Genomic DNA, 27991 nt, shown 5'->3' with positions numbered 1-27991 from the left:
CCTTCGAAACTCAAGATTCGTTGTGCGCACGCTCTGAATGCATTCGGCGTAAACACAGTGTGTTAGTTTCCACCGCAATTATTGTTAAATGCAGGTTGAACAGCGTGTGGCACAGCCCGCCGCTCAAGGGAATTAAACTGCAGTATTTGAGGCTGCCAAAGCCGACATGCTCAAGTAAATGGAAACGAATGGAACAGGTGTTTATTATTAAGTCGATGCGTTAAAGAAGTTTTATTCTAGCAAACGGTAGGCTACGTCGAGTGCTTGCAGTTTGCGTATACCCGAATCTGAAAATCTGAGTCACTGTAATCTGAAACAAAAAAAGAAAACAGAATATATAGAGCCGCCCAAAACGCACCCAGAGGCAAACAGCAGCGCTACGTAAATATAGTTCAAATAGGTTTCGAAATTTTCACATACAACGTTGTTGCTCAGGTGTAATCGAAATAGCTAGAGCATTTTTTCTCTCTGTAAAATCGGAGAATGCTTGCTGCAGCAGCGTCCAGTTTGAAATGCAAAATGCACCTTAATATTAAACCGTAACGCCACAGCCCTTCAACTGAAAGATCAATATTCTCTAGTTCTGGCTGAAATCGAGCCAAAGCTCTCCCTTTTCAGGACACTGGTTCTTAACGGTAGCGATAAATCATCGCAAAAGGATGCTGTTGTTTTTCCTTTGGTGATATAAAGTTTGTTTATGATTATGTCGCATCCATTAAACAAATAAGGTGGTTTGCTTACATCCTTTGCAGGGGGAGCGGGTAAAGTAATCGACGCCGCTCTATTGGTTGCTCTTAACATGCGCCTGTTATTTGGCTAGTTGGTACATAGCCTGTTTTATGAATTCGGCTAGAAAGGCAACGGAAAGAGGAGATGGACACATACAGCGCCTTCGTGAGCATCCTCATTTTCTCTTTTGTCGCGCTCTATTCTGAACGCATGTGCTTACTGCATGCGCATGGTGCACATGCGCATGCACATGGAAATCATCGAGGGTTCTCCTGCAGCGCGAAACGTGCACATCCATATCGTCTTATCTCCATAGAAGTCTGCCTTGCTGTATCTGTGGTCGGTCAGAGGAGAAGAGATAAGGCAGGAATCGCCTTTGTTAGCAAAGGTGACTATGGTGGCAAAACGGCTGGTGTATTCGCTGCCATGACCAACTGCGAACCTCGTGCTTTTGTGTGCCACGATTATCTTGTTTGTGGGCTCGTGACTGAAAATTTAACCCCGTCTATCAAGGTACAGGCACATACATCGACAGAGGAGGTGATTTACTTGTGCGGCAGACATTTCCAGGAGCGTACGACGGCCGATAGAGATAATAATATGAATAGTGTTTGCAGCGGAAACGCTCAGTCTCGATTTTATCACTACGATTAGCGAGAGGAAAAGACACAACAGAGGAATTCGGCGATTTCCGGGGTGTTAAACGTGCTTTATTTGGTTGGGAGTTTCATCTGAGCAGGAAAAAAAAAAAATCTACCGCCTTAAGCCAGCATTATCGTTGGGCAAAAAAGCCGTTTTGTGTACGCGAATTCAGTAATTTAAGACTATATATACAATCCTCACCTAAAGCCTGCCAAATGAAGCTTTTTTTTCCAGCAAGGGCCAGAACAAGGTTTCGAAAAACAAACAAATAAATATCTTTCTGAAATAGCCGAAGAGCAAAGGTAGGCACTGAACAGTCATTTCGATTTTTCTTTTCCATGACCCTCAGAGGCCGCTCGCATCCTGTCATGGCGGACAGCTCCAGCTGTCGCCATATGCTGACAAGGCGAAATCAAACAATGGGAGTTTGGCGTCTTCGTAGCTCGGCCATAGCACACTTGTGGCGTACGAACTTCCGCATGCCATGCATTGATAGAGGGACCATTGCCGCGCTGTGATCGGAGGCCATGTAAAGTGTATATATATATTTTTCGCAGCGTGGTTCTTACTCTTTTCTCGTGTTTTTGTCCTGCACTCCTCCCCGATTCTTCATCGCTGGTTATGATAAGTTTTATGCAGAGGAACACAAAAGCGACAGGCCGAAAAGAAACGCTGAAGGCTGAAGATATAATTCATTGCACTCTGGACGAGTCAACCGTCGCGTCAATGTCTTCGTGGTATCGTCGTCATGTTCGTAAAGTAGTGCTAGGAAACGAGCGTGGTGAGAAATTGGGCTAGTTGGCATTGGTTTATCTCGCAATGAGCTGACTGCTACCAGCCTGTTGTACTAACTTCTTTCTTAAAGAAACACGTTATTAATGGATTCCCTTGCTACTGACAACCACGGAGGAACATACCGGATAAGTTTGATGGATCGTAGCGTGGTTCATGTCTGGTGTGCCTTGGCGTGGTCGTCAGTAGCACTCAGGCCATAATAGTGATCAATTTAGGAAACAAAGAAGAATAGGAACTATACAGGGAAATGTCTTGTATTGCTTTGTCCACATTCGTTTTGCGTATTTCTTTAGCTATTATTTTGTTCACAATACCTTAATGCGCAATGAAGGTCATTGAGTGAGGGGATAACGCGTCATACAAAGTATAAAAAATAACACTGAAGACAAAAATAACGAATGTATACACAAATGATACAAGCAAAGTTAAAATACAGTGAAACATCATTTTAGAAAACTAAATGTACAACGTATTCAGGTTATTGCGAGGTGTCTCACGGTTGGATATGAATGCTATGTAGTATGTGTGTGCATGTCCTTGCGCTGTTATACAGTAAAAGCTCGTTAATTCGAACCGCAAGGGGAAGCCGCTTCAGTACGAATTAACGAAAGTTCGAACTAACGAAAGTGAAGGAGAGCAACAGTACACTGCGATTTGGAAGCAGTAGGGCATGTCAGAAATTTGGCGAGTCAGAAAGTGATGCCGTGTGCCGCGGGCACACGCCATCTTCGAGTCGAAGCTCTGGGTCCGACTGTGCCACACCACCGATGTCCAATGAAACGAACGTTAGCCGGGGCTTAACACCATCACAATGAAGCGCGACGGCCGATGCCTCCTAAGCTGAAAACAGAGGCGCACAACCGATGAAGACTGCCGAGACAAAGACGCTGAACATGTGAAGGTGGCGAAGGCCCTGATTAGTTGGTTCTTGATTGCAAGCGCAACTGCGACGTACTTGATTCGCTGTGTTTTGGCGCTTGCCGTGCCATCTCCGCACAGCATTAGCAGCTGTACAAGATTTGCGAAGCCTCCGAGATTCGCAGCGGGCAAGAAGTCTCGGAGGTTACTTAGAACGGAGAGGCGGCAGCCGCCGCTGCCTTCTGGCTGACCCCGCGTCGGTTAGATTTTTTTTCCGATTTTGCCTTCTCTCGCCGTTCTCTCCGTTTCGGAGGCAATACAGCCTTGTTTGTAGGCAGTAGGCGCGTTTCTCTGGCCGTGGGCCAGGCGAGCGTAGTTCGAATTATCCGTGAGGGAACCTTCTCGTGTTCGAATTAACGGACTTCTTTATACATAGACTTCTGTGGAGCTTGGCCGGACCAAATCGTACAGTTCGAATTATCCATAAATTTGAATTATTGAAGTTCGAATTAACGAGCTTTCACTGTACAATCAAGAACACATACCTACTGGCTCGATAGTCTGCACATTGCATTGTCGGGCTCATGGACATTCTCGCCTAATCAGCCATCACTGACATGACTGGGACTTAAGGCTTTCTTTTAAGTGGCTATATACTAACAGCGCTGAAACACACACATAATTTTAAAGAAACGTGTGAATACCACGATACATTCAACCTGAGAATGACGTAGAAGATGGCAGTAAATGGTTCTATGCTAATAAACGAATAAATCGTATACATGCAAAGTTTCGTATCAGTGTTTACGGAATATCTTTTCCGTCCTCTGATTTTAGGCCCACAGAAACTTCCACCGCAAATAGTGCATCTGCGTGAGTCCAGCCCGACTAATGGACAGTGTTCCTGCAGTTGAAATGTGACGCACGCTTGCTGTTCTTTTCAGCTTTTAATGTATGACAATGTATGACAGTTTGAAATATTGAAAGCTTCAATGAGTCGGCTTTTTATTTATGTTGCATTTTGCTAGGACATTGAAGTTTCCGAACGCGCTGCCTTTACCATGTGGATCTGATATTTTAGAACGTGTTCATGACAATCTTTTCAATTGTAGAGTGCAGGAGCCACTTTTATTTATTGTTCGTACGACATTCACCACTTCTTCTTTCTTCACTGATATGCAATCTCAGAATACCAGTGATACCGAGGATCACTTTTCCTGATTCTATTCACACATCATGCAAGTAGCTCCCTGCCCTTGATACCAGGTAACGTACCTACGTTTGCGTGGAGTTTGGTGTGGAGTTTAGTCTTTGTCCAATCAGTCAGGTGGTTCAGGAGGCCTAGATGTGGTACCCGGTACCGTAGCCCACCCCTACGGTGTGTACGCCGTATCCGTAGCGGTCTACTCCGAGGCCGACTGTGTGTACTAATCCCGGCGCTGCCACGTATGGCGTATGGTATCCGACCACGTGCAGGGGCGCTGCGTACGCTACGCGTGGCACGTAGCCGTAGGGCGCACTGTACACGGGCCCCACGTTCGTAGACTTTGCCTCGGACACGATGGAGACGGGGGAAGAAGCGACGGCTATGGGCGCGCCCGACGAGCCCGCGGGGCCTACCGCCACACCCGGACCGAGGCCGCCCAGACTGTAGCCCAGGAAAGGCGCTGCCTGGGACACGCCCAGCACGAAGCTAAGGAGAGCGACGACCACGACGAATTTCTGCGAAGAAGGCGATGGCAATCAGTCACTCAGTTATAGTCAGAGCTACTCCCTGCGCCAAATGTTTTTTTGTGATTAGCATTTTTAGCATACAAGAACTGAAATTTGGTTGAGCTTGTAAGAGTTCATACCTGACTTAAAGCGCACAAGACGAGGACATAAGAAGAAAGTCAAGACAGACCAGGCGCTCCTCCTGTCTGGTCTTTCTAGTCCTCGTTTTTTGCGCTTCAAGTCCAATATTATTTTTAGCATGCTATCTATCTATCTATCTATCTATCTATCTATCTATCTATCTATCTATCTATCTATCTATCTATCTATCTATCTATCTATCTATCTATCTATCTATCTATCTATCTATCTATCTATCTATCTATCTATCTATCTATCTATCTATCTATCTATCTATCTATCTATCTATCTATCTATCTATCTATCTATCTATCTATCTATCTATCTATCTATCTATCTATCTATCTATCTATCTATCTATCTATCTATCTATCTATCTATCTATCTATCTATCTATCTATCTATCTATCTATCTATCTATCTATCTATCTATCTATCTATCTATCTATCTATCTATCTATCTATCTATCTATCTATCTATCTATCTATCTATCTATCTATCTATCTATCTATCTATCTATCTATGTCGTGTCAGGGTCATCAGTTCAGCTTCCTCATCCGACTCTCGTCATGCCGTCGTCGTCACGCCATTTTCGTCATGCAGGGATCATCACAGCGTGGTCATCTTACCGTCGCTGTGACACGGTATCGCACGATCGTCATCAATTTCACAAGCGTCATCAAATGGTTCTCATGACGTCGTCGCCATACTACCGCCGTCGTTCCATCGACGTCATTCGTTCTTCCTCATTGCCATCGTAATCATGCTGTCGTCATTCGTTCGTCATTATGCCGTAGTTGTCGGTCCAGTGTCGTCATACAGTCTCCGCGATGCGTTCGTTGTCATACCACCGTCGTGATGACGACGTGGAACGTTCCAAGTTCGTCATTTCAGATTTGTCATCCAATTTCCGCCATAGCGGCGTCACGCCATCGTACAGTCGACGTGAAGCCGTCGTCTTCACGTATTCGTCGTCTTCACTGATCGTCATTCTGTCATCGCCGTGCTATTGTCGTCATGCTGTCTACGTACGATCGTCATCATTTCAGAAACGGTATCCTATTTTCATCACGCCATCGTCGTCGTACCGCCTTCGTCTTTCCGTTAACGTCATTCCTTCGTCATTCCATCGTAATCATTCTCTCATTCAAACGTGATTATGCCACCGTTGACGTGTCGTCGTGTTCATCGCGTTGTCTTCACTCAGTCGTCGTCATGTGGTCGTTGTCATACTATCGTCATGATCTCATTCTGGTCGTTCTGTCGTCGTCATTCGAGTTTCGTCCTTGCGTCGTCCTTAGTTTCGTCATATCATCGTCGTCACGCTATTGGACAGCTTTAGAACAGCGTCTATCGCCTTATGTAGGTTAAGCGCAAGCATCTTTGTGGGACATTACGGTGCGCGTCCTTTCAATCCTTTTATACACGGCGGGAACTTTCTGTGGCAGCACAACTAAAGGTCCAAAACTACGGAGCCAGACACGCATATTTTTGCTGCGTATCAGCATGTAGTCCGCGATTGCAAGCAACTGGAAGGTAGGCAGCGTAAAACAAAACGTAGCAATTATTATCTTATTTTTTTTGTTCAAGATCTATTTTATAACGAATAAAAAGCGCGCTTGGAAAAACAATTTCCGTTTCATGCTGCTCATAGTTTTCTGGCTCTCTAGTGTCCATGTCTGGTTTTCCTGGTCCTGTAAACACAGGTGGCGTCTCTAGGTTGCAGCAAGTGCGGGCGAGTGTGAGTAAGCTGACCTCAACTCATCAGAAGCAAAGGAATACAGAGCTGTGTCGATGAGTGTTTGAGTGGCTGCATACTACTGCTAAGAAAGAAGCTGTGTCGTGTGACGCCGACAACACCAGCACAACCGCGTCGCTGGTCCGACACGAGGGCGATGGCTACCTCGACATCGGCGGCCTGTTAGTGTGCGGCGGGTCCGCCAGGTGAGGAAACACAACTGTGAAATTATAATCAGCGCGTTAAGAACGCGTGCATTTCAGTCATTCGATGACATAAAGGGTCGGTATTATACGTTGTCTAACGCCGCAGATATAGTCACATTCGGAAAACTTCGCGTGTAGCGGTGTAGCACAGGATGTGTCAGCGCCTATGGGTGAAATCGTTCATAGCACTTCGCGACGACAGGTTTGGACTTCTTGGATACAGTCATCCTCGCGAATTTCCCACCATTGAAACACACCTGTCGATGTCTATTATACGAGGGACAGTTTTCCTTCCACTGTGCGAAAACAATGTGCTTGGCATGCACGAAAGATGTTACTTCCCGCAGACGGTGAGGCGTTTCCAGCCAGCCACCCTATATCACGTGAAAGTTATTTCATCTCCTAACATGAACAACCAAGAACAGGGACGCTGTATGCCTTGGCATCAGTGAAACGGGCTCTTTCCTTTACGTAGAATTTCCGATTTTGCAGTTCCTGGTTGGTCCGAGGTTTTTCAGAATATGAATGCTTGCGTCAATAAAAGCGCTTGCTTCACTGCTTCAGACTACAACTACTGCATCGCTTGCCGTATAGCACTACTGCAGTGGATTTCGCGCGTTTGGACATGTAGTTCAATAGTGTATGGCTTAGCGTAAAATAAGAAGCTACCTCGAGGTAATGTGTTTTGGAAAAGAGCTCAGCTATTTGTTCCATCAATGCGGCATTCGTAATTTATATCAATATTCATGTTTGCTTTTGAAAAACAGCATACATATCTGATTTACCTTGGCACTTTTTCACGGTTAGTAATGATACACTAGCGAGCTCACACGAAAACATCTAAATGAAAAAAAAACTCATGTGATGAACGTACTGATAAAAATTGAAACCGAGACCGCCAGAAAATGTCGCCACTACTTGACGTAGTAACGCAATAGCAGAACCTCCGCAAGTGCGAGCGCGTGCGCATAACTTTCGCTCTGCTGCCACGTAAGGTTGTCGTCCGGTACAGTTTAACGTGCGGGATGGCAAACGCAATGAATAGGTTAGAAGACAGAGGGCCATCTGGTGGCTCCTGCCAATCGTATCCAAGCTAAGGCAATTCTTCAGCAACCGTCCTGTCGTATTTATGCCGACGCGTCTCGTTAAACCTACGAACGCCGGATTCGCCAAACGATCTAAAAAATTGGAGGCGCTATGCGCCTCCAATTTTAACCTCACGCGCAACGTTAGTTGCGCGTGAGGTTAAAGGAAGCGAAAGCTCCTTGCTGCAGTTACTGGCAATCAGTGCGAGCGGGGGCGTTGCCATCACGAGAATTCGCGCTGAAGCAGGAGCCATGGGTTCAGCCATGCTCGACAACGCTATTTCTTAGCGTGCGTAAACATTACGAATGCTAAACTCGCGAAATAACGTACGTTATCATGCCGCACCTAAACAGCAGAAACCCAATAAAGTTGTGAGCATGGGCAATGAGGATAACAATATTTCTTTACGTGCTTAATGCGTTTACATTTGGTTGCAGACGCTATCTAAAACTGACTGTCGCCGTCTTGCAGTCGCCGTTTTCCCATTATCGTCATGCTTTCGTCATAGAATCGACATCATTTTAGAAACGTCATCCAGTTATCATGCGTCGTCATAACACCACCTTTATTATTCCATCGACGTCATTACTTTGTCATTCCATCGTAATCTTCTTGTTATCACTCAGTCGTCTTTACGCCGCCGTTGTCATGCCATCGTCATTATTGCGTCGTCATTCGGCGGCGAACGCGGCTGGTGACTCTCTCCTCCTTCACTCTTAGAAAAATTTACACCCTTTGGGGCGTATCTTGTCCCACAACAATAATCGTCATCCGTGTTGCCCGCGTTTCCTATCTTTAACGCTGCGAGCCCGGCACTTTCCAGTCACGAATGGCATGCGCGTTATCAGTGTGACGCAGCATTCTCGACAGGAAAGTAGCGAGCGCCGAGTTTTCAGGAAAGAGAGAGAGCAACTGATAAAGGAAAGGTAGGGAGGTTAACCAGGACTGAGCCCGGTTGGCTACCCTACACTGGGGAAAGGGAAAAGGGGACCGAAAGATTAAAAGAAGAAGAGAAAGTTCACTGGGGATATCGTTCGGTCACTCAGTCCGGGTCACAGACGCTGACTCAGTCCAGTAGCCTTCAAATACCGCAGCAGAGCTTTTGTGGCCTTTTGTAGCTGCGATATGCGAGGCCATGGTCCCAAGATCTTCTTCAAGGTGAACGGTGTTCTGTCTAACTGATTGAGAGCTGTGCAGAGGTCATGTCTTTCGTTTTGAAAAGATGGGCAGTAGCACAGTAGATGTTCTATAGTTTCCTCGGCACCGCAGGCATTACAGTCGGCGCTATCAGTCATTCCAATAAAAAACGTATACGCATTGGTGAATGCGACGCCCAAGCGTAAGCGGCACAGCATTGTTGCCTCATTTCGCTGAAGTCCTGGTAACAGGCGCAGTTGCATAGGGGGGTCGAGGGAATGCAATCGTTCTTGGGTGAATTCAGGTGTGTGCCATTTCTCTAATGTCATACGGTGTGCTACCTCGCTTAGGTGTTGGGCTGCGTCGGTCCGCGATAAAGGTACAGAAACAAGGGTTGCTCCTTCGTGGGCTTTCCTAGCAGCTTCGTCAGCGAGGTCGTTGCCGGAGATACCGCAATGGCCGGGCAGCCACTGAAACACGACGTCGTGTCCTTTCGCTATCATACAATGGTGCATTTCTCGTATCTCCGACACTAGTTGTTCACACGACCCGCGACGAAGAGATGACAGAAGACATTGTAAGGCCGCCTTCGAATCGCAGAATATTTCCCACCGATTAGCGGGTTGGTTGTTAATGTAATCAACGGCACCTCGGAGGGCAACAAGCCCCGATCCGGTCGATGTTGTCATGTGATAAATCTTGTATTGGATGCTAATTGATCGTGATGGTATAACCACTGCGCCGGTGGAGCTGGTCTGAGTGGAAGAGCCATCCGTATATATGTGGACTCGGTCAAAGTAGAAAGTGTTCAAACAATCCAGAGCTGCTTGCTTCAGGGCCAAGGTAGGCAGGTCGGTCTTCTTTCTTATTCCTGGTACCGTGAGACGCACTTGAGGTTGTTCTAAACACCAAAAAGCTGAGGCTGAACGTGCTGGGGGTGTGAAGCCCGATGGTAGACAGGCACGATGGATGCTGAGCTCGTTGGAGAAGGACGCCTGCGGTCGTCGTTCTGGCAGGCAGGCAGGAGAGCTTGATTGTATGCGTGAAACATGACGAACGTGGGCCCTAAGCGTGTCGATGCTAATGTAAGTCGTGATCGGATGGTCTCGAGCCATTATAATGGTTCCTGCTGTTGAGGCGCTCCGCGGAAGTCCTAGGCAAACACGTAGTGCCTGTGCTTGCACGCTCTGTAGTTCTCGAAGATTTGACTTGCATGTTTTAGCAAGCACGGGAGAACTGTAACGTAGCAATCCGATAAAAAGTGCTCGATATAACTGTAGCATGGAGCCCACTGACGATCCCCATGTTTTCCCGGCGATAAACTTGAAGACATGAACAATAGATGTGAGCTTCTTCTTCAAATGGGCAACGTGAGGGCTCCAAGAGAGGTCCCGGTCCACAATGACACTCCAAAATTGATGATTTCTCTTGTAGGAGATAGGCTGGCCATTAATGCATACTGGATAACGAGACATTGGTTTTCGTGTAAAAGCGACTAACGCACATTTTTCTGTTGAGATGGTAAGGCCTTGTGTGTGAAGATAGTGAGATGCCTGCGTTGCTTTCTGCAGCCTTGCGCGAACCTGCAGACGAGTGACCGCTGATGACCAGATGCAGATGTCGTCGGCGTAGATGGAGACACTCACTGTTTCCGGTAGGGATTCGGCCAGCCCAAGAAGCGCGAGGTTGAAAAGAATAGGGCTTAGAACCCCACCTTGGGGAACTCCTCGGCATATGTAGTGGTCGGTATTTGGACCATCTTCCGTACGTAGGAACAAGGACCTTTGTGTCAAGTAGTTTCTGATCCATCGATATACTCGCCCTCCTAGTTCAATTGTCAAAAGTGCGTCTAGAATGGGTTGATGGGAAACGTTGTCGTAAGCACCTTTCACGTCCAGAAAGAGTGCTACTGATAATCGTTTCCATGATTTTTGCTGTTCTACAGAGGACACTAAATCGATGACACCGTCAATCGATGAACGGCCTCGTCGAAATCCCGCCATAGAATCAAGGTAAATCTTGTGGTGTTCTAGGTACCATTCGAGACGCATGAGGATCATGCGTTCCATGAGTTTCCCGACGCAGCTAGCAAGTGCTATAGGCCGATACGATGCCAGTTCGAGCGGCGACTTTCCTGCTTTCAGTAGCGGTACCAGGCGGCTGCGTTTCCACTTCTGTGGGACGACACCATCTTGCCATGAACTATTAAAAAGGCTGAGGAGTTCTCTTCGTGCTTCTCGGCCTAGGTGGCGCAAAGCAGTATATGTTATGCCATCGGGCCCTGGTGAAGACGAACACCTACAGAGCCCCATTGCAGCTTCTAACTCTTCCATAGAGAAGGGAGCCTCCATACTGGTATCTCGTGGACCGGGGATGTCGCTTAAAGCCATCGCAGGGACTAAAACTGGGCCGCCGGTGATTGGCGCGCAAAATTCCTCTGCAACGTCTATCTCACGGCGGTTTTGATAGAGAGCAAGGGCGTTAAAAGGGTGTCATTGCTGGGGTCTTGAGCAAAGACCCCGTAAGGTACGCCACACACGGGACAATGGCTTGCGGGGGTCTAGTGACTCGCAAAAGCATTTCCATCTTTGATCCGCTAGCGTATCCATTCGGCGTCTTATCTTCTTTTGCATTCGCCGAGCTTCTCTGAGGTCAAGAATTGACTTTGTGCGCCTGTACCTCCTTTCAGCACGGCGACGTATTGTACGAAGCCTTTCCAATTCAATGTCATTCTCTGTACGCTTTTTCGAATGTGTGAAGCAACGCGTGCAATCTTGCATTGCGTCTGCAATTATATCTTCTAATCTGCATGCGATATGTTTCTTGCAGATGTCTTCTACTCGATCTTGAAAGATTGACCAATCGATTTGGCGAGATACATCCGGTAATGCGGCGTCTAGACCATTGATTCTCACATATGTCGGAATGTGGTCACTTCCATGGGTTTCAATATCAGTGAACCACTGCACGCTCGAAGTCAGGCAACGTGACACCAAAGTCAAGTCAAGGCAGCTACTGTACGTTGTTCCTCGCAGAAATGTCGGACTTCCGTCATTTAGAAGACACAGGTTGTGGCCTGATGCAAAGGATAATAGTGACCTGCCCCTCGAATTTATCCTGGAGCTTCCCCATATATGGTGGTGAGCGTTGAAGTCCCCAGTTATTATCCAACGACCGGGAGTAGTAGCCATAATGTCTTCTAGTCTTTTGCTGTCAAACTGACTTGTTGGGGATAGGTAGACGCCAATAATAGTAAAAGACAGTCTCTTCTTTTTCACACTAACACAGACGTATTGGTTACCGTCGTGTGGCGCTACGGGTTGCGAAAAATACGTTAGGTCCTTGCGTATGTAAACCAGAACCTTACTACTACGGACACAGGTTGTTGAAACAAAAGGTTCATATCCTGATAGTCTTATGGAAGCTGATAAGTTCGGTTCACAGATCAGCAGTATAGGAAAGTGGTAGTCAAACACGAACTGTCGAAAATCCGAAATACGTGACCTTAGGCCTCTCGCATTCCATTGGAATATGGAGGCACTTCTGACATCATCCCGGAACGATCGCTGTTGCTGTCGATGAGCCATGGTTCTGCTGTAGAAGTTCTCAAGCACTGGACTTCTGAAGGTTCGCTAGCACCGGATTGATGGCATCCAGCACTTGCAACGCACTTCGAGCTGTTGGTGTCTGCATCTTGCCCAGAAGAACACGAATAGCACTCACCAGAGAGCTGATCATGACAACAATTTGTTGATCTTGGTCCGTCAGTTTATCAGGAACAGTCGAAGTGTCCCTTGCCGTAGAAGTTTGATTTCGCTCAGTAGCAGCATGTAGCCTCAGGAGTGCAGGCCACGCGTCAGCAGCAGGGCTGGTGGTTGCATCTTTGTCCTTTGATCCGACTGCGTTGGGCCTGGGCGGAAGAGTGGGTGGCAGTGCACGTGGCTGGCGCTCTGAAGAGGCTTTGGAGGTTCGTGATCGACGTCGGCGACGCGATCGTCGCCGCCTAATATATATAGCTGCTTCTCGGTGAGACGAGTGGTCTCTAACCATTTTCTTCAATATTGCCATTTCCTTGCGAATAAAAGGGCATTCTTTCGAGGAGGCATCGTGAGGGCCGCTGCAGTTTGTACACTTCAGCACACTGGCTTCGCACGTGTTGGTGGTGTGGGGCCCAGTGCAGCGAGAACAGACGGTAGTGTTCTTGCACACACTACTCACATGCCCAAACTTCATGCACTTCCAGCACTGCAGTGGTTTTGGTATGAAGGGGCGAACTGCGTGTGGGAAATGACCCACTTTTACATGCGAAGGTAGGGAATCGCCTTTAAATATGATTTTAATACACCGCGACGTGCCGAGACGAAACGCGTTTGTGATGATGGTGTTGTCCGTAGCTGGCTTGATTAAGATTGACAGATCGGAGTCGACGATGGTCTCATCAACATCGTAAATTACGCCACTACTGATTTGTTTGCCCAGCGGAATATGAGGGCGGACTTTCATCCCGTCAAGTTCCGTGACATTGCGCAAGGAATCCAACCCAGCCGCGTGTTCTACGTCAATCGCTAGGACGTTCTTACGGGTATTCACTCTGATGTCTTTGATTTCATTCGGAACCAGTGCCTCTAGATGTGAAGACACGGCTTGCCTGTTGAGGCGTCTCAGGTTGTCTGTAGCGAGAACTGGCGTGAACAGGATGGTGAGCTCCTCGGTATTCCGCGAAGATCTCACGGTGGACTCACTCGAATTCGAGGATGCGCTGAGAAACCTCCGTTTTGCTTTACGGCTCCGCACCAGCTCGAAGGCTTCGTCACTAGAATCTTCACCGCTGACATAGTACTGCATGGTGTCGTCGCTGTCAGTGTCGCTCTCGGTGCCGTTGCGCTTCCTGGAGGCAGCCGCCGCGGGCACTGCCGACTCCGGCCGACACGCGTGAGACTCCATCTCCATCGCAGGTAAGGAGGAAATAGCAGTTCAATGGCAAAGTCTAAAGAATACACAAAATAAGTAGAGCTGGAAGACTCGGCGTTCTGCCTGAAAGGCACTTCGTCTTCTTCCTTTCAGGAAAGGAAACGCAAGCAGGGCAGATGACGATTATCGTTGTGGGACAAATATACACCCCAAAGGGTGCAACCGTTTTAAGAGTGTTTCTGTCAGCAAGATGGCCAGCGCCGTACCTTCACGGTAGCCAAAAACAGCTACTCACTTTGAAAGCTGAGAAATCACTTCAGAGCGAGGTAAAGAGAAGTTAATTTAGTCGCATACAACGTATCAGAAACAAACACAAGATGCAAAATATTCTGGCCATAAATTGACGTCGATCATCAACGCGACACTAAAAATTGATGCTTAAGGTTCCTGTCTGGGGAGGCATCACAGCATAATTTCCGTTAGACGCTTATAATAGGGCAGGTGTTTTGTGGCACGGACTGCATTCAATAACTGCTACCTCGTAATATAACATGTGCTTCTTACTGCATTTGCTTGAATTTTCGCCCATTAGGCTCAGCTATAATATATAACGAAAATTCACAAAATTAAAGAAAAATATATTGCCGTGCATAACCAACTGCATGAAATTAGAATGAGGTTTCTTATTTTCAAGCCATCCCCTTAGGGCTTCGTGTCAAGGTCCGCATGCACGAAGCAAGGGCATAAACTAACCAAACGACACCAGTTTTGTGACATTAGGTATATTTCTCGCCAGAGCAATCCCATGCCACATACTAATCCAACGAACTTCCAACGGACACACAGGCAAACTGCAGTGATAAGGCATTGAAATAGCCGCCTCCTCAGCAGACTTCTGTTTCTTGTCTACCAGACCAGACAAATGACATCGATGAAACGATAACCTTTCCGAAACACACTATCCAGAACATTGCATAATTACAGGCGTATAGCTATGTACCACAGGTTAATTTTTTGCAGAAGTAATAGTCGCTCCTGATTTCCCAAGATACTTGTGTTTATCTTACGTTTCAAACATCTCAACGTTCGTTCGCACTTTCATGTGGCAATGATTTGGTTTAAGGTCACAAGAGATTAGATAAAATAGCGCATAGGCTGTCTCCTACAAAGAAAAGTCAAGTTAATCTGTGTGACACCACTGTTCCGCTTATTTCTTCACAGTATTAGGCAGAAGTTGTGAAACCTCCCAGACTCTCCTCATTCCAAGACACCAATTTCAAACAGTTCACCTACAAGGCCTTCCATCTACGACGACTGCTTCATAAACCACCTTCGGGCGTTATGGAGTTTTTTTAATAATGACAGCATATTACACTTTTACACTTCAAACTTCCACCCCAAATTCTACGACAGCTGCTTTTCTGTACATCTGTGAGGGATTTGTGGTTGCTATTAGAAAAAGTCTACTTTGAGTCAGTGATCTGGAATGAGAATGGGAGCAGAGAGACTCCATGTATTTTTTGTTATGCAAGGAAACGTAGCAAGCCAATGAAGCCAGGGAAGACATAGTAGAAACGAACTGCTTTTTTATATTGAAATCTAGAAATACCATAAGGGAGATAGAAATGAAAGTGGACGAAAAGACAGCTTGCAGCAAGTAGAAGCCCGAACGCACATTCTGCGCAAAAACATATGCTGCTTTCCCAGCGGCAGAATTCGCAAGTTTCTCTAGTATTCGTGGAAGTTTGAGAAGTTAGCCTTGGGGGTGTCAGTCAGCGCAACTACCACACCGCCGCAGTGTACACTGGTCTTATATTTCGTTCGAAGGGCCATACCGCGGATGTGTGAGCATCCCTTTAAGAACTGCAGGCGTCACGTAGTGCGTGAGCTTATGAGCAGGCAACTGGCCAATAAACACTGATATTTTACGTCAAGGCATTAAGGCTGGAAAAGTCGAGGTCACGGCTATGGGACGAGCGAGAATAAAAGGGATAACCGAGGTACTTGATTTCTTGTTAGCCACAATCGCGGCTGGGTTCAGCTTCTATTTGCCAGAAGTCGTTTTTCTGCCCACTTCTATTTCCATTTTCCATATTATTTCCCTATCCTTCCTTGGTTTTGCTGTATGTTTGTTTTATATAGTTGTAACTAACAAAAAGTAAAACTTTCGGTTCAACTCATTGCCTAGCGTCAGCCTTGATGCCATAAGGTAGCGTACGACGGCTATTGGTCAGTTTATTGCTCCTAAGTTCACGTACTACGTGTAATCTGTAGCTAAAAGGATGATCTCCATCTACCGCCATGCCAGTGAGTAGCGCAGGCTAATACTCTCAGGGTTAATCTTGTGCGCTATACCCAAGAATGTGGGGCATGGGAACAGCCATCGCGGTAGCTTAATTTTAAAACATCGCGAGCACATTGTGGAAGATTAGGGTTCAGCTCTGATATGTGGCAAATGGTCTTTTCGTGCACCTTCATTTCACTTTTCTTCACTATTCCTACCTTTCAATAAAAGAAACAGAAAGTATGTTAATTTCTCCTACGCTTTCTCTGGATGCATTGTCTGTCGGCTTCATACGCTTGAGTCAGCTTGCTTCACATTTTGAATTACGCGAATTACGTGAATTACGCGAATTGATGTTATCGCTTGCAAGCATAAGCTGGCACCTAATTTTATTGCTGACAGGCTGGATGTGATGCAAAAACATGCTGCCACATGGCAACAAGCGCATCGTGGTTACCAACTCCTAAGCCGTTCACGCGCAATAAATAAAAAATAAAAAAATATAAGGAAAGACCACACTGGCCTGTTATATCGCTTTTACATCAATAAGATCCAATGATGATGCCTCCGTTATATCGAAGTCCCGGTTATAGTTAGGTTAACAAAGTGCGTGTGTTAGTAGTCGCAATTCGTGTTATTCAATAACTATATTTTCGCCTCAAAATACGTGTATTTCCCCAATGGCCGAAATGAACACATAGCATCATGCGTGGTCTTGGCGATATGAAATTAAAGCGTGGGTGAAAAGCCTTAGTGGCATACGTCTTCCATAAGGGATTTAAAGACGGGCCAATCTATTGTTTGTTTAAAATTTAGTTAGGCCGATTTGGTTAGGCCTTTTATCTTCAGGTAGGTTGCAATGTGGTCGCTACCCTGGGCTTATATATCTGTGAACCAATGGACGCAGCGAGTGAGGCACCGCGAGACAAAAGCTAAGTCTAAACAATTACTGTACGTCCGGCCGTGCAGAAACGTGGGACTGCCGTACTGCTCTCCGTATATGCAGACGACATTTGCATATGGGCTTCAGGATTGACCCGTGCACAAGTCCGCGCACGACTTCAGAAGGCTTCAATGGCAGTGTCAACATACCTAAGAAGGCAAGGCCTGGAGCTTTCACCTGAGAAGTATGCAATTGTTGCTTTTACTCGCAAAGCGATGGCGCTGTATTCTTTGCAGATAAATGGCCAAACTGTACCACACAGACGAATGCAGCGATATCTTTGCGTCATCACTGATGGAGACTTGTCTAGGAGCCTTCTAGTACATGGCAAAGCGTTTGGCCGCCATTGTGGACCTTCTCGTGTTTCTCGGCGGGAAGTCTTGGGGCGCAACAGTACCATCAATGCAGCATTTATATAAAGCAATATTTTTGGGCTTCTTGCGGTACAGCTTACCTGTACTAGGAAGTACTTGCACTACAAATATCCGCAGACTCCAGAGTGTGCAAGCCCAAGCACCCAGAACATGTCTCGGTCTCCCCAAAACTACGTTATCGATTGCGACAGTGACCATTGCCAGAGACGCTCGTGTGACAGTATACCTGGCTACAGATATTTTGAGACTACACATCTGACACCTGAGTGGGATTCCCTCACACAATCTTGCTTGCTTGCCAGCAAATAGGTCAGATTCAACATTTGCCAAAAGTGTAAGACATCAGTCCTACTTGCCATCACAATTCACGCTTGCTACACGATTATCATACCCGTTGTGGTGTATGCACCGGCCGCAAGTTCAATTGACAATTCCGGGCATCAAAAAGACAGCTGGAGCACCGTTGCAAGCTTTGAAGCAATAAACATAGGAACACATTCACAACGTGCACATGTTCCAACAACATGTCTACACATATGGTTCGGTAAAACTCTACACCTCTGCTGCTGCAGTCATCATCCCGGCAAAATCTGGGGAAATCGAATGAATAACTTCATTTGTGACCACATCGACGGGTGTAGAACTTGCGGCACTTCGTGCTGCACTTTATTTCTTAAATCATTAGCCATCGCAACAATGGATAGTCTTTAGTGACTGCGAGTCAGTGCTTCAGTGCATACAAAGCCCAAAGCCCAACGGACCCAATTCACAACTGGCCTCCTAAATTCGACACGTATATAATCGCAGCCATGGCAAGGGAGACAACGTAATCTTTCAATGGCTTCCAGGACATTCTAACATCCGCGGGAATGACCACGCCGACGAAGCCACCCGATTTGTCAATGAACGCGGTCAACATGTCTTGATTCCGCTTTCGCGAATAGACGCTGCGGCTGGGCTGCGATTGGTGTCCCTTGAATGTACCTTGCCCCTGTGGGACTGGAACGTGTCCACAATGTGTCGTTTGCGTTCGCTGTCTCCAGGTATAGGATGCATCTACCGCCTGGGTTACCGCGACGGGAAAAAAACCATTCTGTAGCGTCTGTGGCTAGGCGTTGCATTTACGAACTCATATGCCTTCCTTATTGGAATGGCCAAGAGCCCCACGTGCGACACATGGGCAATCTTTCACTGCCAGAACTAAATGCTTTAGGTCAGTGCTCGGAAAGAACATCCGCGCTGAAGGCATTACTCGCGTTACTAAGGTTCCTGTGGTCGACGGGCCTTCACGATAGACTATAGAACGCCACTCCCTACCACTCTATAGTGTACGCGGTTTATTTGTGTTCGTCCCTCTGTCTCTCGCTATATCTCGCCCTTCCACTTATTTTCTTTTTTTATCCCCTACCGCTCCCCCTGTGAAGGGTAGCCAACCGGGACTTCCTCTCTGGTTAACCTCCCTGCCTTTCTGTGCATCCTTTTCTCTGTTTCTCTTATTAACTCTACTTAAGAAGAAGTTCGTGCCTATCTGTGACACTGATTACTGTTCTTTTATATTGTTACGTAGAGGTGATAGTCAAAGAAAGCAGAAAAACTGTGAATGCCGGAAGTCGCGTTTTATTTGGCGAACCTGTGCCCACAAAAGCAAGCTACACTTAAAGCTCGACGATAGCAGCCAACACAGTCGGCGATCGTCGAAGATCAGATCAGCGGACGAAGCGCGTCGTCTTTTATACATGGCTCATCGAAGGTTACAGAGTAATCGCTGGTGCCCGCGTGTCTTCCAGAAAGTACTACACAATTGGCATCGCGCATACATGCAGACAGATTACCCAAGGTTAGGTGACAGTCGCTAGAACCATCGATGACTTTCGAGAAAATTTCGGTACATGCAGGCGCGCCCTGCGCCGAGCGATAACATTTGTTAGACGGTGAAACATGGTAACCCAATAAATATGAACAAGTACACGTCTCATTACATTGCTCATATAGTTCTCCTAGTTCATATACTCTTTATAGTTCCGACATACTGCTCTATAACTCATATAGCGCATATATACTGCTCACGTGCCAATGTAGTTGTGTTCATACTGATAATAACAGAAACATCAACCAGAAAAAACACTAATAGGGACATTTTTTCAAGGGTTGGCTTAGACGAAATATTGATGCTCGCACAATATAAATATTTATACAATATAAATATTCACAAAATATAAGTGATTTATGGGCAGTTGCAAATAAGTTGTTTTTCTGAGTGCAAGCACAACACACTCGCGAATGGACACAAGTGGGACATAAACACGAAAACACAAGGAAGAACATAAACAAGAATATCAGCTATTTTAAAGGGACAAGTACAATACCAGCAAGAATAAGAAGAACGAAAATATAGATGGAATAAGTGGTTACGTCATTTAGCAACTTTTTGATATCACTGATTTTCTAGTGAATTGAGCTATTCTTGTGCATCAATATGTTGCACTTCTTACGATGCCCATGAACTCAAATATTTCCTGATGATAGCCGCTGTTTATTTGAAGTAGAATATTTTAGTTGTCTCTTGGTTTTGCTTATCTGCTTGTTGTGCGTCCAAATTGAGTAACAGATTCATTACAGAAGAGTATGAAAGCCAACACAATGAAACGCTGTGTTATTCCCGCCATTATTAACTCTGTCTTCGATGTCCTGTAGTAAAGAAAATAGGCGGTGTAAACTGGCAGATGTGCAAACAGTGATTAGTTTTTCGCTTTACAAACAGGAACATCTGTTTGGCAGGTAAAGCACACCCGGCAAGGTAGTCAGTGGCTTTTTGGCTGCTATGCGCTGTTATAATTACTGCAATGTCTATGACTTCCGCACTCGCGCAGACGGCGGGACACTGCTGCTTTGGTTTAAGAATTATAGAGCCGACGATGATTAATCGTCTCCTTAAGAGAAAGCTTTAGTTCGGGCCCAACTCCGACGCGGCCTATTCAGTTGCATCTAACACGTGAAAACTTTTTCTGAGAACTTTTTCTTTTTCTGTCCCACGGCCTCCGAGGGGCTGGACATTCAGTTTAATGACCCGCTACTCACATACCAAGAAATCACCTCACACTATCGGAAAGGCAGAATGAAATACCCGCTCCCGCACGCCAAACTCGAGCGCGCGCAGGCGGCCGCGTTTCGAATGCTGCAAACGGACTCGTATCCGTCACGAGGCCTATTAAGCCACTACAATTCAGAAATCCCGGCAAATTGCCCAGACTGCCCAGAACCCTACTGCTCACTCTCGCACATGCTTTGGCAATGTACCGCGTTACCAGAGGGCCCTCTCTCCAGTGAGCCCGAATGGGAAGAAGCCCTCAAAAGCCCGGACCTCAAACTGCAATTCAAGGCCGTCCAGAGGGCCCAAGAACTGGCGGAGCGTCACCACGTTCCCGTCCCGACTTGGGCGTCGCCTACGGTTTCGGCCCAAGGAGCTCGCCGCGTGCGATCTCCAACGGCTTAGACCCCTCAGGACCTCAATAAAGTTCTTGACTGACTGACTGACTGAGATAACCCCTGGACCATTTTAAATAAATTTTGTTGAATTTGAGAAAGTTAAATTCTAATGAATTTGGGGAGCGGAATTTAGAGTTAGGGCCGGAATTTTGTTGAAGACATTTTAAAAAATTCAAAAGTGCGAAAAAAATAGAAGCATGACGTTTACAAATTCATAGCTCTGTATCAAAAAAGATATCACGGTTCTGTAAACGGCATCCATTAGATCTTTCAAAGCGGACAAATTTGATATGTCAATTTATATGTTACGTGAATTTGTTATGTTGTGTACAAGGATTCTGCAAAATCTGTATTTACACATTACTAAATTTTTTAAAGATTCATGTGTAACTAATAAATTTTGTCCGCTTTAGATGTGCTATGTGATGCAATTCGTAGAATTGTGGTATCATTTTTCATTGCTGAGTTACGGAGTTTTAAAACTCGATAGTTTCGTTTTCTGAAAAATCGCGATTTTTGCCAATTGTCAGTAAAACATTGACAACCTAAATAAAGAATTCGAAACCATCAGTCACTAGACATTAAGTTTTCTTTTAAATGCAACAAACCTCGTCAAATTTGTTGCAGTAATTGCCGAGAAAAACGAATTCTCCTTTTACATGCATTTATATAGGAGCACCTGAGCTCAAGCTTCCTATTAAGACGTAGCTTTAGCTTGTGCGCTCCTATCTATACACATGTAAAAGGAGAATTCGCTTTAGCTCAGGTGCTCCTATCTAAATGCATGCAAAAGGAGAATTTGTTTTTCTCGGCAACCACTACACCAAATTTGACGAGGTTTGTTGCATTTAAAAGGAAAACCTAAAATCTAGTGACTTCTGGTTTTGAATTTTCGATTTCTACTGTCAATTTTTATTAAAAATTGGCAAATGCGAGACATTATCAGAAAATAAAAATATCAAGGTTACAACTCTCTTACTAAGCAAGGAAAAATGATATAACAATTATGGGAAGTGCATGTGGTAGTACATCTAAAGCGGACAAAAGTGATATGTTACACATGAATCTAAAAAAAATTCAATCACAAAGAAATACAGCTTTTGCAGAACCCATTTAAACAATGCAGCAAATTTACGCAATATATAAATTGACATACAGAATTTGCCGCTTGGAATGATTTAATGGAGGCCGTTTACAGAACCGCGATATCTGTTCTTGATGCAGAGCTATTAATTTATGAACTTTGTGCGTCTATTTCTCTCGAACTCGCGAGTTTTTAAAAATCATTTTACCAAAAGTCCGCCCTTAAATCGAAACTCCGCTTCCCAAAGTAACTAGAACTTAACTTTTACTCTCAAATGCAACAAATGTCATTAAAATCCGTCCAGGGGTTATTTCAGAAAAAACTTTTTTGCGTTTTACATGTATGAGAATAGGCCGCGTCGGTGTTGGGCCCGAGTTAAAGCTTCCTATTAATTCAGGATGGACTGCCGAAATATGTTTGTAATGCCACAAGAGTGTCACATTGACGTGCTCACGTTGCAGGAGCCACGATGGTACCTTGGTCGACCGGTGTGTTGTTAACTCAGGAGGAGGTTCGTTGCGAATCGGGTATTGATCATATCCTCCGAATACGCAGTTATACCAAAAAAGCTTGAGGGCTTCATGGCTGCAAGATTGAAATTATTTTGTGTCATAGTCCTGCTAACATTTACAGACTTTTTCCACGAAGCGATATCTTACCATAATTAGGGATTTTGCAATTTTCTTTATTATTTCGGAGTGAAATTTATATATATATATATATATATATATATATATATATATATATATATATATTCGATATTTTCATACTTTCACGCCCTTTCATATAATCTCCATCTCACCTGATGTAGCAAGCCAAGACAGCTGATAGGAAAACTTCGCCAGATATCTATGAAGCTTTCTGCATCTCCCTTTTCTTTTTTGCAGAAAAATACGAATAAATTTCACTCTGAAATATTCCAAAATCCCTAATTACGGTAAGATATCGCTTCGTGGCGATATCTTAGTTGTAAATGTTAACTGTGTAAACTGTAAATGTTAATGTGTAAAAGCTGTAAATGTTAGCTGGACTATGACAAAAAATAATTTCAATCTTGTAGCCATGAAGCCCTCAAGCCTTTTTGGTATAGCTGCGTATTCGGCGGATATATATACAACCACGCCCATGAACACCGCTTATTTATTCCTTGTTCCAAGTACGAAAGGTCTCAATTACACAGAAATGATAGAAGCGACTTAGTACCATGCAAAGCAGAGATAGGGAAACCCCACGTATCGAGAACGCCCCGCTACTCACGGCGCGTGTCATGACGCATGTCGGGTGAGTTCCTGTCCCCGCAAAATTGCCTACCTCTATACAGTTTACTATGTACCTTTTCTCTCTCAAATTCTGTTTTATCTACTTATTTTTCAGCTATTTTGGTGTGCACTAACAATAAAAAATTTAAAGCTCCCATTCGGCCAAACAACTTCCACATTGGCTCTTATTTTTTTTTGTCACTGATGTCATAGAATCACGAACAAGATACGCATCGGTGCGGAAATAACACTGCACACCTGCTAAATATACTGGCTGCTCGGCTTCCCGTAAATACCGAACCGTACCTCGGGTAGTATACCATGCACTCTAAGCAGTTTTGCAGCAATAGATCCATTTACGTTTGCCACGGCCCACCCAGCACCACGATACAGTACATATGGCCTATAGGTTAAACTCATTCTAACCACTACTGGCAGCCAATTCATAAGCATACACTGCCATTTTGCGGGGAATCTTCCGCTGATGGCGTTGTCTGGTGCCCCAGCTTTCAGGAGTGTCAACTCCAGAAAAAGGTTCTACCGAGAAGACGCTCATACTGGGTTATAGGCCTAAAAGTGACACATACATTTCTTATCATTTGGTTGCCCTTACTTTCATGAAACAACACTGTCACTATTAGGAATCGCCTACTGACACTGTCTGCTTTATTTATGAGCCGAGAAACAAAACAGTAGTCTGCAAAAGACCACTTATAGAGGGCCTTTCTCTGTCAAAACAATAGCGGTAAGCTAGTTGTAAAGCACGTTAATGAACGATCGTGCGCTATATAAGTCCCATAGCTATATACGGGGGTTATGACAGGCGCCGTCAAGTAGAATGCTTCAGAATAACTTGATCAACAGAGGTTCTTGAAACATTATTTACATGTATGTGCACGGGCATTTTTTCAATTTCCTATGGTCGAAATCTCACCGTCACTGTCGAAACAGAACTCTGGGCCATGTGTAAAGCAGCAGGACACCACAACCGCCAACACTGTTAGTTTGGACTTAAGTAATCGCAATTGAAAGTTATTTTGCCTCAAACTGCTCTGGACATGGTTCATACGGTGTCCTATACATATACGCTCACGTACACGTCCCTGGTCAATGTGTGGCTTATTAGTTTCGGCGAACTTCAGCGCACGCTTACCAGCACAGTGACCTCGACCTCATTCTTTTTGCACGGCGCTGTAAATACAAGGTGATAGGAAAGAAGTCGTGGCACAATCCAGTCTTGGTATGCGTCGGTTGCGTGCCTTGCCCGCGGTGCGCCATACCGAGCAATTTCGGCCTTGCGTACATACCTGTGCGTTCATCCTGCTACCACTGCTGTTCCTGCTGACAGAGTGGCCGGGTCGGTATCTTGGAAGCTCTGTTTGGAAGTGTCAAGAGCGGCCGCGATTCTTATATGACTCAAGTGATTCCAGTTTCCACTGTGGAGGAGAGCAACCGTGGATCTTCCATACAGATGCCTCTCACTTGCCCCTACGAGGCAACCCACAAGTTCCACGGCGTCGCGATTCATTAGCGAATGCCGCAAGGCACGTTTGTTCCCCCTTGTAAACCGGTGCAGCGGGGAAAGTACAAAAGAACCACTCCCTTGACCTCGGTAAGCCACTTACTATTTTTTCTCCTCTATTCGCGGTGACACCGGCGCATATTTGTTTCCTTGCTCAACCAGGGCCCAGTGCGTGTGAATAAACCTCGCCAGCCTTGCCCGTCAGCTCTACCATACTGCAAGAGCGACAAGGGGGCGAGCAACTTGTCCTCTTCTCTTACCCCCCTTTGCCAATACGTTGTTCTGCCTTTCCTTCTTCTATTATTTGCGGCTTCCTTCTTGCAGCTCTAGAGAGAAAAGACAAGAGCGCAAAATAAATAAAACATTCAGCCTCCGTGCTAACACCTTTGTCCGGACGCGCTATTCTGCGCTCAGCTGCTTGAGTGCGCGCGCTCGTTTAGCACGCGTTGGCGTTTGTGCTTTTTTTTCTTTTGCATTGAGCGCAGCAGAGGTGTACGTGCGACTTGAAAGACAAGGCGTCATTGCTTGTCGAGCAGCGAACAGCCCCCGCGCGTTCTCCTTCAGGCCGATGCGTAACGCCAGCCGATTGTCCGAAGCTTCCGTCAATTTGCGTTCACTTGTTCTACCCGTTTCCTGTACGGTGTCCACGATGCTTGCGATAGCGTGAATTGTGAGGCTGAAAAGCATTCCCTGTTCCATCTCCTTCTTCGGTTTTATTGTTCTTAAGCCTAAGCTCGAGATATAACGATGCCCGGTAAGATTGCTCATATTGAAGCTGGCCCCGCATGGAAATGCTTCTGCAATTACCCACCCCATTTTTGTGAGTTACGTTTTCATTGTTTTCCCGGTGTTGGACGAATGAGAGAACGAGCAGCTTACGCAGCGAGACAGTGAGAAGAAAGGCAAGATGTCCGTCGTATCGTAGCGAGTAGTATATTGCCACAAATACGAAATGCTGCTTATTACATAACCGACACACGCGTCCCATTTTTCGCGTTCGTCTAAATGCTGCCTTGAAGTCGCGTAGTTATTATCGTCGAATGACAGAAGAGATGCCGAGGTCAGCTTCTGTCTAAACGCCAGCTGTGCGCATGCAGCTAACAAACTGCTAAGGAGATTGAAAATGATTTAGTTGAGATATGTTAATTAATGCGAAGAGGAGTGGAGTCATGGTGCACTAACTATACTTCACAAAATGGCTTAGCGAAGCGTTAGGGAAAAAATTCAGTCTCGAATTAGTAGTAAAGGCGAAAGAGATGCGCTACCATTACGTAGCACGTCGTTGAGGTAGCGGATCCCTGATTTAAACCACGTTCACCGCATTGCAAAATGTTGTTCAGGAGCTCACTCGACCCATGACCTGCCTCTTGAAGGACTGAAGAAGTGCAACCGATGGCAGTTTGGAGCCGACATCCATCAGTTGCACTACATATATATATAAATATATATATAGTCATATAATGAGAAGCCAACAAACACTGACACCAAGTACAACATAGGGGAAATTGCATGTGCTTAATAAATGAAATAAAGTAATGATAAATTAATAGAAATTAAAGTGGATGAAAAAACAACTTGCCGCAGGTGGGAACCGAACCCACAACCTTCGCATGTCGCGTGCGATGCTCTACCAATTGAGCTACCTCGGCGGCGTTTCCCCATCCACTTTCTTGAGTATTTAGGGTTACTAGTAGAACCCTGGGAGTGTTAGCCAGCGCCCCCACTCACAGACCTTGGCGGTGGACGTGGAACGTCTTTTTTGCCGCAGGCGTCACGAGAACGTGATCTTTTCGGGTGAAGGCAACTGGTCAATAAACCCACAAATGGTACCTGAAGGCATCAATGTTGCCGGATTCGAGACCCTCGTTATGTAATAAACGAGAAGAAAGGGGGTTAACCGAGGGACCCGATATTTATTAGTCATAGAATGAGAAGCCAACAAACACTGACACCAAGTACAACATAGGGGAAATTGCATGTGCTTAATAAATGAAATAAAGTAATGATAAATTAATGGAAATTAAAGTGGATGAAAAAACAACTTGCCGCAGGTGGGAACCGAACCCACAACCTTCGCATGTCGCGTGCGATGCTCTACCAATTGAGCTACTGCGGCGGCGTTTCCCCATCCACTTTCTTGAGTATTTAGGGTTACTAGTAGAACCCTGGGAGTGTTAGCCAGCGACTACCAGGGTTCTACTAGTACTAGTACGATATTATATGACTAATAAATATCGGGTCCCTCGGTTAACCCCCTTTCTTCTCGTTTAAATATGTATATATATATATATATATATTTATATATATATATATATGTGTGTGTGTGTGTGTGTGTGTGTGTGTGTGTGTGTGTGTGTGTGTGTGTGTGTGTGTGTGCGTGTTTATCCAAGCTCTTCTATACAACGTGGACCGGTTTCTCACACTTCACACACGTTCACTATTTTCTACTTTCACACTCCTAATGCCAGCGCATTAAAAAAAGAAGGAAGTAGAAACAAGATTGAAGTGTGTCCGCCTATTGTCGTTTAGTCGTTGACATGAAATGACCACAGTATTGGTACTAAGCAGCACGGCAAACTGTAGCAGGCTGGCTGTTTTACGTAGGGCGCTTTTACCCGATGGGCGAAGCGTTGAAAATGATAGCAAGGTCCAGAGCTGCGCTCAACCACCTTGGAGCGACAGAGAGAGGGGGGAAAGAGAAAGGTTAGCAATAATATATTACAAAGAAATATTTATATAAAACGCAACCCTAAATTGTGTTGTTACCGGTGGGGCGCCTAGATTAGGTGAATTGTGTCGCTCCTGAAGAGGTAGAAGAGCAAGTTGTCGTACATCGCTTTTAGGTAGAGAGAGAGAGAGAGAATAAACTTATAGAGAATAGCACGCGAGCGAAGCAAGCGTGTGTAGCTCTTACGCTATGCAATGGATGGTCCGCTCAGCCCATAAGTCCAGGGTCCTTAGCTCCCCTTCCCGCTCAGTCGCTCAGTTCACGTTGGTCCATCGGAGTCGGAGTTGGACAAAGCTGCCTCCCATTTCCATGTGGTAGGGTGTGTTATGGATGTGAGCTCTGGTGTGCTTGCGC

At 45.5% G+C, this 27991-nt stretch overlaps 1 protein-coding gene and 1 long non-coding RNA gene across 2 annotated transcripts in view; one reads left to right on the top strand and one right to left on the bottom strand.

The window, feature by feature from the left end:
- LOC135907330 (cholinesterase-like) overlaps nucleotides 1-27991 on the top strand; it is a 92251-nt gene that overhangs the window by 7432 nt on the left and 56828 nt on the right. The gene's annotated exons all lie outside the window — the stretch shown is intronic.
- On the bottom strand, nucleotides 176-24835 carry LOC135908420 (uncharacterized). The gene is made up of 3 exons (XR_010566323.1): nucleotides 24695-24835; nucleotides 4300-4746; nucleotides 176-310 (listed from the first exon to the last, which is right to left on the bottom strand). It is a non-coding gene; the product is annotated as an uncharacterized lncRNA (long non-coding RNA).

This window comes from Dermacentor albipictus, chromosome 1 (genome assembly GCF_038994185.2).
Source record: "Dermacentor albipictus isolate Rhodes 1998 colony chromosome 1, USDA_Dalb.pri_finalv2, whole genome shotgun sequence".
Lineage (NCBI taxonomy): Eukaryota > Metazoa > Arthropoda > Arachnida > Ixodida > Ixodidae > Dermacentor > Dermacentor albipictus.
The sequence above is the reverse complement of the archived record's forward strand: the minus strand, read 5'-3'. Positions and strand labels throughout refer to the sequence as shown.